Source organism: Archocentrus centrarchus, chromosome 1 (genome assembly GCF_007364275.1).
Source record: "Archocentrus centrarchus isolate MPI-CPG fArcCen1 chromosome 1, fArcCen1, whole genome shotgun sequence".
Classification (NCBI taxonomy): Eukaryota; Metazoa; Chordata; class Actinopteri; order Cichliformes; family Cichlidae; genus Archocentrus; species Archocentrus centrarchus.
Genome location: NC_044346.1, coordinates 2,086,644 through 2,097,653, shown reverse-complemented (window position 1 = coordinate 2,097,653; position 11,010 = coordinate 2,086,644).

Sequence of the window (11,010 nt, the reverse complement as noted above, 5' to 3'; positions counted from 1 at the left end):
GTATAATCACGTTTATTTAACGTGATTACTCATTGACTCAATAAACACTGCATTTATTGCGCTTAAAGAGCAGTGAATACTTTGAAATCCAGTGCATTTCTACAAGCTCTTGGAAATAACTACATTTAAAATAAAATACAGAATATATAAATAAAACAAAAATTAATACAATATAAAGGTAAAAACAAAAGTAAGCTTATATGCATAGTATACATATATAGGTAAATACTAAATATATAAAATATATTGCACAAAAAGAATATTTTACACTGGAGCTCCAAAGTGTGGCGCATTCATGGAGGATGGAGCAGCATTTTAATTCGAGTCCAACAGTCTCCATGGCATCTGGAAAGGAGCCGTTTTTAAATCTGTTCTGCTTCAAAGCCTTCTTCCAGAGGTCAGCAGGGAGAACAGTCCATGGTGGGGGTCTGAGGGGTCTCTGTTCTGATCCCTGGTCAGGCAGCTGCTTTTAGCAAGAAAAAAAATCGAATTACTGTAAATACTAATTATAGGAATAATCAATCACTAATAATTAGAAAAAGAATTATGATTATAATGAAGGTCACAGTCTTATTTTACAGTCAATCTTATTTTAATTAATTAACAGATAAACTCCGCCCCCTCATTTGAATATAAGAACATGAAATAAAAAGAGCTGCAAATGAAAAACGGGGTTAAAAAATAAAAGTCACTGAAATACGTAAAGTAGCTTTACAAAATAAAACTCCATTATGAAATAAATAAATAAATAGATAACTAAATAAACCACGAAATACATTAAAATAAAAATAATAATGAAAATTTGTTTTGTTTTATATTTTATATTTTGCTTTATTTCATGGGGATATTTATTTATTTCATGGAATATTTATTAATAATTTATCAGTAGCAGTATTTATTTATTTATTTATTTCATTTTGAATGAAACGGCTCTCCATACTCCACTACACGTTAGATTAACAAAGTTATGTCATTTCTGAAAATCAGATAGTCAAGATGTGGCTCACCAAACCCATTTAATAGTTAATGGCAAGGTGTTTTGGACTTTTTAGCATCAGCTTGAAGCCAGTCCGTTTATTTATTGTCTTATTGTACGTTAATTACCTTCCCTTTATAAAACTTGAATCACCAGGATTTCTGATTGTTGAGTATTATCATTGTTCAGTAGTCGATCTTGTTTTTCTTTTTATATTATTTTTTGTATTTTTTTTTAAAACTATGGGTGTGTGTGGGTGTGCTTTAAAAAAAGAATGACTGTTATGGGTAGCGGAGAGAGACAGGAAATATAGAGGGGAAGACACGCGGGCAAATTGGCGACGGGCCGGGACTCGAACCTGCGCCGTTCGCACCGCAACGCGGCATATGTATGTGGTTGCCGGCTTCACCGCTGAGCCACCCAAGCATCCGAACACTGTATGTTTTTATGTCTTTGATTTCTTCCTAATTTAAAAAAAAATAAAATAAAAAGTGTGACTTTCTACTACATGGCATTGAACAGGAGTGGCCCTCCAATCTCATTGTACATTCTGTATAACGACAAAGGCATTCTATTCTATTCGATTCTATTCTATTCGATTCGATTCTAAACCTTGGACACAGCATGTATTTACTGTTACTAGGCAACGCTTGCTATGCAAACAGGGGGGCGGGACCTAGGGATAGATCAAAAGTGGTTACAATGTTTCGAGATCAAAACACTCAAAGCTCTTTACAAGTGATGTCATCATTTAGGGATTAAAAAACGCATAAGTACTACCAGCCCAACATAGCAAACCTCAATCGAACCTCTGGAGAGAAAAACAGAAGAAACCGTCTTGTTTTATTTAGTGGCAATACAAACCCAATACAAAAACTATGAACAAACTAAAAAGCTATCTAAAAACTGAAACTGCATCAAGCAATGGTGAAGCAGCAGCACAACAAGAGCAAGCTGCTAACCTAGCAATGAGGGAAGAGAACATGTTCTCTGAACATGAAGATAAAGAGATGGAAGATTGTGAAGGAAGTAAGGCCTCATCAGACACGGGAACCTTTAATGCAGGCGGAGAAGAACTTGCTGCTAATTGTCAGTTTTCCTGTGCTGAAGACAAAACAGCTGAAGGAAAAGAAAGAACAATGCTGTGCGAGGACATTTTAGCACAGCCATCAGAAAACCAAACACACACAAAATCACAGTGTGAGAAGGTAACCTTTAAAGAAGGTCCAAGAGAAACACAGCGAAAAATGGATGGACAAAAAAAGAAGGCGAAATGCAAACATGATGAACGTATTCAGCCTGAAAAACAAAAACAGTTGAAACAATCCGAGACTGCCGTAATGAAACAAGTAAAAAGACGACAGGCATATGCTGAATATGTGTCATTCAACCGTGCAGTAGCAGGACGGGTACAGCGATCTAACAGTGAAAGTCTGCTCGAAAAAAAATACCTTCCTCTTCCAAAACCCCGTCGGATTGGGACACAAGTCCCCACCCTTCCTCCCATTTGTGCCAACAAACGGGTGTCTAAGGGAACAGGCATTCCATCAGATTCCAAAAATGATTACCTTCCTGTTCCACCACCTTGTCGGATTGGGACACAAGTCCCCACCCTTCCTCCCATTTGTGCCAACAAACGGGTGTCTAAGGGAACAGGCATTCCATCAGATTCCGAAAATGATTACCTTCCTGTTCCACCACCTTGTCGGATTGGGACACAAGTCCCCACCCTTCCTCCCATTGGTTCCAACAAACGTGTGCCTATGGGAACAGGCATTCGATCAGTTTCCAAAAAGAATTACGTTCTTGTTCCGCCATATGCACCTCGCTTGATTTGATGGATGGACCTACAACAGATGCCGATATCCATTATGTGATACTTACATATATGTGTAAATTTTACCCTCAACCGGTCACCTGATCCTGGTTCTGCTGGAGGTTTCTTCCCATTAAAAAGGGAGTTTTTCGGACGCTTGACAAGATGGCAGCATAAAACTTGTGCTCCCGGCACATTATCCATTCATTCTATTCCACATGATTACAGTGGAATTAATAAAATTCCCAAAACTATACTAGACTGATTTTCTTTTATCTGATATATTAGTGGTTGCCTGATAGGTTTGACAAATTAAACAATCATCCTGTGGCTAAACATTTCAACAATTTAAACAATTCTACTCAAATCATTCAGCTTTCAGCATTCACGCTGCAGTTTCTTCAGGAAATGCACTGTCCAGTTTATTTTTTATTTATTTATTTTATATAATCCTATTTTAAGATTTGCAGTTTATGGCTGTGAAATGAAGAATACAAACAGTGGTGTTTGTTTTCTCTATATTTCCATGTACTTAAGGAGGGGCACAAAATTATGGAGAACACCCAATAAGTACTTCCAGAGTCTGTAACTCTGGCAAACAAACAAACAAAAAAAAATCATAATATGTGAAATAACCAAAGTTGTTGTACCCAAAATATCAGCAGTTTCTGCAGCAGTCAGGTAGGAGACACTGGTTGATTTTACATGGAATGTCCCATATAGCAGTTTCATTTACAAACATTAGCTGTTCTGTGGTTTAATATATTTAATATTGACTGCAGAGGTCTTGTTCACTTAATGTAAAAACAGCATGAAGCAGTCAATGCCATCCTGAGCAAGCAGTCCTCATTCAAAGTCAAATGCAGTGTGCAGTTCCCTTTCAGTCGATTCACTTGGTACAACACATATAGTATGGGATATCACGCCCTCGCGTGTCCTGCTGAAGACACCTCTATTCACGCCTCTAAGGCAAATGACCTGTGATGACATGTGTGGCTTCGCCTGCACATATATAACACTGTCATCACAGTCATTCCTCAGTTTTTACGCTCTTCACCTTGCTAAGAACACCTCTGCCGAGGTGAGCTAGCTAGCTGCTGCTAGTTAGCTCTGTTGTCTACCAGCTTGAAGTTAGTTTAACTGCCCCTGTTGGTGTTAGCCCCACCGCTCAGTTGGTGTGTGGACTGCCCGCGGAGTGCTAATTTTGAGTCTTCTAGTGCAGCATTTTTGCTTTGCGTTTTAGCATGAATACTAAACCAAAGTGAGCAGAGCAGAAATCTTCTGTTTGCCCCTGTCCTCAGGGGTGCGGTTTCTCTCTGCACGACAAGGACCAGCACGACGCGTGCCCCGTCTGCCTGGGGATTGTCCACGCTAGGAGAGCGTTGACTGAGCCCGATGTCTGTGCGTTTTGTCGCCAGCGCTGGTGCTCGACCTTGGAGAGACGGGTGACGTTGTGGAAAAAGTGCTGGGAAGGATGGCTGCTGCACGGTATGACCCCCTCCTCTCCGAGTCTGGGATCCTGGCTTCCCCTGGATCCGAAGGTGAGGAGTATCCGACTGATGTCCCCGTATTTAGCTGGGCAGACCATATGGAGGACACTGATGGGTTAGTCAAAAGTGAGCCGGAACCATGTGAGAGTGCTGGCCAGCTTCAGTCTGAGCTAGTTGCTTGCCAGGATGATGAGGACCTGCTGGACATCGGCTTGGATTTGCCACCAGCAAGAACACAGCCGATGGGTCGGGTTCCAGGCCAGTCGGCTTGGACAAAGGCCCACCTTTGGGGCCCAGGAAGGATTCCGTGCCCAGGAGGAAGAATCCTCAGCCCTCCTAGCTCTGGAATTGAGTGGAGAGGGGCTCCAGTGGCAGAGAGATGCCACTTCGCCCCATCTGTTGCTGCACAAAAGGTGCTGTGTAAGTTCTGTTCAGGTTGGGTTAAATCAGGGATCCTCACATCCAGGCCTCAAGGGCCGGTGTCCTGCAGGTTTTAGATGTGTCTCTGCTTCAACACTCCTGAGTCAAATATAGAAGTCATTAGCAGGACTCTGGAGAACTTGACTGCATACTGAGGAGGTAATTCAGCCATTTGATTCAGGTGTGTTGGATCAGGGACACATCTGAAACCTGCAGGACACCGGCCCTCGAGGCCTGGATGTGAGGATCCCTGGGTTAAATGCTCAGGTGACCACATCAAGTGCTCCTCCTGTATTTCATTGTTAGGCCCCAATAAAGGTGCCTCTTACAAACCATATAAGTGTACATGTTCCTGTACTATGATCAATAAAGAATACATATTCACAAACAAGTGCAAATCCTCAGCCTGCAGGCCAAATGAGCCGAGTCAGGCAGGTCATACCTTTCCCCGCAGACACACTGGGGGGCGACATTGCCTCAGCTACAGTACTGCAGGTAAGCCGACTGGTGGCCCACCTCCCTCAGTGGCACGCTCAGGGCTCTCAGATCGGGAGGGTGTTGTTTTGCAAGGTGGTGTCCACAGATGCCTCCCTGAGCGGGTGAGGGGCTCTGTGCGACGGCGCATCGGTGAGAGGGGTCTGGACTGCTCTACAGCGCGAGCTGCACATCAGTCACTAGCCGCTTTTCTAGCGCTCGAGCATTATTGTCCAGTTCTAATGGGCCAGCTTGTTTTGGTCCAGACAGACAATTTGACAGTGGTCTCTTACATAAACAGGCAGGGAGGGACACGTTCCCTTCCCCTGTTAAAGCTGTCTCACTCTCTACTGTTATGGTGCAGTGTTTGTTTTCTGTCGCTGAGAGCCACTCACATTCCAGGCTGTCTGAACCTGGGACGACCTTCTCTCCAGATGGGGTCCCCTGGTGAGGGAATGGAGGTTGCACCCCTTGGTTGTGGCCCAGATTTGGGACATATTTGGCAGGGCAGACACTGCACGAAAAGAAGCATATTCGTCCCCGTATACTGACGCGGGCACCGCTAGTAAACGGCAGCTTTCGTCAGCATACAGGGATGCGCATTTTCGTTCGCCTGAGACGGATATGGTCGTTTACGTACCACCAGAAGCAGCTGGGGTAAAGGTGTGGGGGAGCCGGCAGGCGTTGACTACTTTACATATGAATAGCAGCGCTGCAAGCCGAAGCAGCGGCAACAGACCCACGTGGCTTCTCTGTCATTGGATGAAAAAAATGCCATCACAATTCAGCACTCACATGTGATTGGCTGGTAGAGCTGTCCCCCATTGGCCTTTATAAAGACAGGCCTGGGTAAGCCCCTCCCTAATAAATAATAACCCAGTAATAAAAATTATTTTTAGCTATTATTTCTGTGATATACCTTGTATGTTATGTTGTATTCATGCCATGCTAATAACCTCAACTAAAAGGAATTCAATTAAGAGAAACAAATTGTGAGGCACAAGTTTGAATTTCTTTTTTTTTTTTTTTACAAACAATATGCACACACACACACACACACATCATATATAAGAAAACAAAAACATTATGACATATGATGCTTTGCTACTTCTGGGCCATGTGGTGGTGGCTTTCTCTCAGAGCATGGTCCAGCATACAAACACTTATGGCGTTGTATTTAGGGTGAGCTTCTAGTCTGTCTTGCAGTTTGGCTCAGAGGTCACTGAGCTCCTGGCTGGGGAAGCTTGGGGGTTTTAATCCAGCCCGATACGCCCTCTGAGACACCATCCTCCTCATCCAACATGAGGTCAGTGGTGACACCGTCCCAGAAGGTAACCTCCTTCACTGCCAGGACACTCGCCCTCACCTCCAGCAGCTGTTGACACAGAGCACACATTAAGTCATTATGAAACTATATGAAATATTGTGAAAAATCTGGAAACTACACTTAAAGTTTGAGTCTCTTGACTTTGAATGCACACATAGCAGATAAGACCCTGAACGCAAAAAAAAAAATTAATCAGCCCATCTTTGTCATCAGAAACAATGGTTATGTGACAAAGTACCAACTCCTGCATCCGTCCAAATGTCCAAAAGTATATTTCCAACTAGATAATACTAATTTATAAAATAGAATGACTTCTTCTGAGTTTAGTCTTGTTTGAATGTTTCGCTGTAGAATTTATGTGTAGTCACACTGAAATGGAAAAAGGCTTAAAAGATGATAATGTAAATTTGATTATATATATCTCAAAATAAAAATATGCTGCTTACAACTGTTGGGAGGGGTAGACCACTGGCGAGTACTGGTGACCACTGGTGAGTACTTGCTTTGCATTTGTATGACTCACAGAAACCTCCTTTACATATGAGAGCCTGCCCTAGACCTAAGGAGAGGGGGGGGGGCTGAGGGAGCACTGACACAGAGAGTCCACGGCAGTTTCCCTACAGTTTATTGTTCTGGCCAAAGCCTCCTGCTGACAGCCCTAAAGCTCAAGGCGCGCGGCAATATTACATGCAAGAAACTGTCGAAAAACCCACTTTTCATGCAGTGAGAGGTGGACCTGTTTGCTTCAAGAGCGAATGCTCACTGCCCCCTGGTCTTCTCCATAACCGACCACGATGCACCTCTGGGGACGGATGCGCTGGCTCACCCATGGCCAGACATGCTCCTTTATGCTTTTTCCCCGGTGGAAATGATACCACCGATTTTAGAGAGACTGCGTCAGCAGCACCTCTCTCTGATTCTGGTGGCCCCCTGGTGGCCAGCGAAGCCATGGTATGCAGAAATAATCAGTCTGTTGGCAGCAAGGCCCTGGCAGCTTCCTCTCTGCAGGGACCTCCATTCTCAGGCAGGAGGGGAAGTGATTCACCCACGCCCAGAACTGTGGTGGCTGCATGCTTACTTGTTGAGAGGTCAAATTTGATAGTTAAGGGTTTGCCCCCAAGTGTAGTGGCAACAATACAGAGTGTCAGGGCTTCGTCCACTAGAGGCTTGTATGCATACAAATGGCGAGCATTTGAGCAATGGTGCCACGACCGGCACATTATTCCATTCCAGTGCTCTATTGTGGATGTTTTGACATTCCTGCAGGAGCTGTTAGATAAGGGTATTTCCTTTTCTACAATTAAGGTCTATTTAGCAGTTATATCTCCTTGTCATATCGGCTTTGATGGGGTGACACCAGGTGCACATCCTCTTGCCATGTGCTTCTTGAGGGGAGTTCGCCGACTGCGACCTGTGTGTAAGAGCCATATACAACTTAGTGGTGTTATGGTGAACATACGGTGTTGCATGTTTATGCCTGGGATTATGGTAGGCACGTAGGTCACGTGGGAGGTGTTTGGTTAATGGGTAGGAAATATAATCACCTGGTCACCGGTGTGTCAGCATGGAGTATCGGTGAGTAGGGAGAATGTATTTTTGTTGACCGCTTTTCAAGGACTTTCTTCACGTTTTCTATGTGCTTGTCGATGCCTTGATTTGTATGGAGTGCCATGAAGTACATAGCCTGCATGTGCTCAGGCTTGACTGCTGTGTGGATGGTTAAAACATGCAAATAAACAACCTGAAGTGCAATGTTGGAACTGAATTATTTGTTGGTTAACCTAGAGTGTGTCAGCGGTGCAGAACTCCCTGCTCAATGGTGTAGTAGCAGAAGGTTGTGGAGTCGCTATACAACACTGTGGTTAAGTCCCCTGTCCCCTGGTGGGACTTGACTTTGGTGCTGGATGCCCTTTGTGGCCCCCCTTTTGAACCCATTGAGTCTGTAGATATGAAGTTTCTTTCATACAAGACTGCACTTCTTCTTGCTTTGGCTTCTGCAAAGCGAGTGAGTGACCTTCATGCATTATCGGTGCATCCTTCTTGCACACAGTTCTCTTCTGATGGTCTCAAGGTCACACTACGCCCAAATGCCGCATATCTACCTAAGGTTATTCCAGCAGCTTATAGCTCTATGGTATTTGAACTTCAGAATTTTTGCCCCCCTCCTTTCACATCTGAGAAGGAGAGGAGGTTGCATTCTCTGTGTCCAGTGCATCTGCTACGGGCCTACATTGACCGCACTCGGGATGTGCGTTCATGTGACCAGTTGTCTGCTTTGCTAATTCAGCTAGAGGTCGAGCTCTGTCTAAACAGAGGCTCTCCCACTGGATTATGGAGGCCATCTCCCTGGCATATGGCACTAAAGGTGTCACTTTGCCTCAGAGTGTGAGGGTACATTCCACCAGGGGAATGGCAACCTCATGGGCCCTTTTTAAAGGGGTTCCTGTAAGTGATATTTGTGCTGCAGCTAATTGGTCATCACCGCACACTTTTGTTCAGTTCTACTGTTTAGATGTGACAGCCCCTTCGGTGGCTCATTCTGTTCTTTCTGCTGGGTCTGCCTTGCACTAGGGTGCTGGTGATTCGACTCCAGTTCGGTGGCTGCTCTCTGGGGCGTGTATATATGTCCCATACTATATGTGTTGTACCGAGTGAATCGATTGAAAGGGAACGAATAGTTATGTCTATAACTTCTGTTCCCAGAAGGAGAGGAAGGAGGTACAACACTAGGATGCCCCGCCGTGCAGCTGGGCTTGGTGAAGAGCGGCTATTGAACTGAGGAATGACCGTGATGGCAGTGTTATATATGTGCGGGCGAAGCCACACATATGTCATCACAAGTCATTTGCCTTAGAGGCGTGAAAGAGGTGTCTTCAGCAGGACACGCGAGGGCGTGATATCCCATACTATATGTGTTGTACCTCGTTCCTCTCCTTCAGGGAACAGAAGTTATAGACAAAACTATTCGTTTTTTTAAACTGAGACAGATTAAACAAACATATCAGTGCAGGTAAAAATTCTTTGTACTGCAGTCCATCACTTAAAAACAACAGACTTCATTATAACTGTTCCATCATTTCAGACATTCATTCCCTCTCCATCCTTTGACATCACAAAAACACAAACAGGAAACTCACTTTTTGCAAACAAACATCATCCTACAGCATCCCTGATCTTTAGTGGACTGAGGGAGATAAACAAAGGCTATAACTTGATTTTGGTGACACCACAAGCATTATTTTCATTGAAAAGCATACTCAATTTTCAGTCTAATTCACTGTAACAAAAAGTCTGTCACACCATCATCCTCTTCTGTGCAGTGGCTTCCCAGCTAGCATTGAACATTCAGACAATCCAAAAATGTGCAGTCAGATACAGTTGAAGAGTCTCAGAAACTTTCAGTGGAACTCAGTGATTTTATTAAGGAGCAACACAATGAGGAATGCCAGCCATTGCTGCAAGAAGCAGGAATCAAAATTAAAACATTTTTTGCAAACCACTTTTTCGATTCTTCGCAGTGCAGCTAAACTCAGGGCCAAATTCTGGGGGAAAAGCGGAACCAACAGCCATGAGTCAGTGGAGAAGCTTGTTAAAAGTGTTGACTCTCTGTTACTGTATTTTTTCCTCATGGTTTAAGTTTTCCTTATTTTTTTACATTAATTTATTTATAGTGTGACACTACAGGATACACCTACACAAAGCTTTAATGATGCGTGCCTTCCACATGTAAACACGTAGCAGTTAGCAAGATGACAGCTGCGTGTCTCCTCAATCACAGCCTTCAGCCAGTCCAGTGTTTCTGTTTCAGTGATCTGAACACTCTAATATCCAGATAAATGATTTACCTTCCACAGAATAGCTGCCGCATCACTACACGATTTCCCTAATCGGCAATACAGGAACAGCTGACTGCCTCCATCACTCCACTTTCCCTTAGTGTGACCCATGCTAAGTGCTTAGCTTGGCCGATGCTCTGGCTTGGCTTTACAGCTGCTTTAAGGAAAACAACGTTGCCTTGTTTGTTCAGCATTACTTTATTGACTTTATTGCTTTGAAGGTAATTATATGCCTTGGTGCTCTTATAATTACGTGATTCCTCACCATTAACACCTTCAGAAAAAACAAGGTAACTGATAATTTGGTTAGTTAGAATGCAATCTGGAAGGCCTGGGTTCGATTCCACCTTGGCCTAGGCCTCTCCCTCTCTCTGTGTGGAGTTTGTATGTTCTCCCCATGCTTGCGTGGGTTTCCTCCGGGTACTCTGGTTTCTTCCCACATTCCAAAGACATGCACTTACTGGGGTTAGGTTAATTGGCTACACTAAATTGCCCATAGTGTGAATGAGAGCATGAAAGGTTGTTTGTCTCTCTGTGTTGGCCCTGCGACAGGCTGGCGACCTGTTCAGGGTGCACCCTGCCTCTTGCCCTATGACAGCTGGGATAGGCTCCAGCCCCCCACGACCCTGAACAGGATGAGCGGAAGCAAATGGATGGATGATAATTTCATA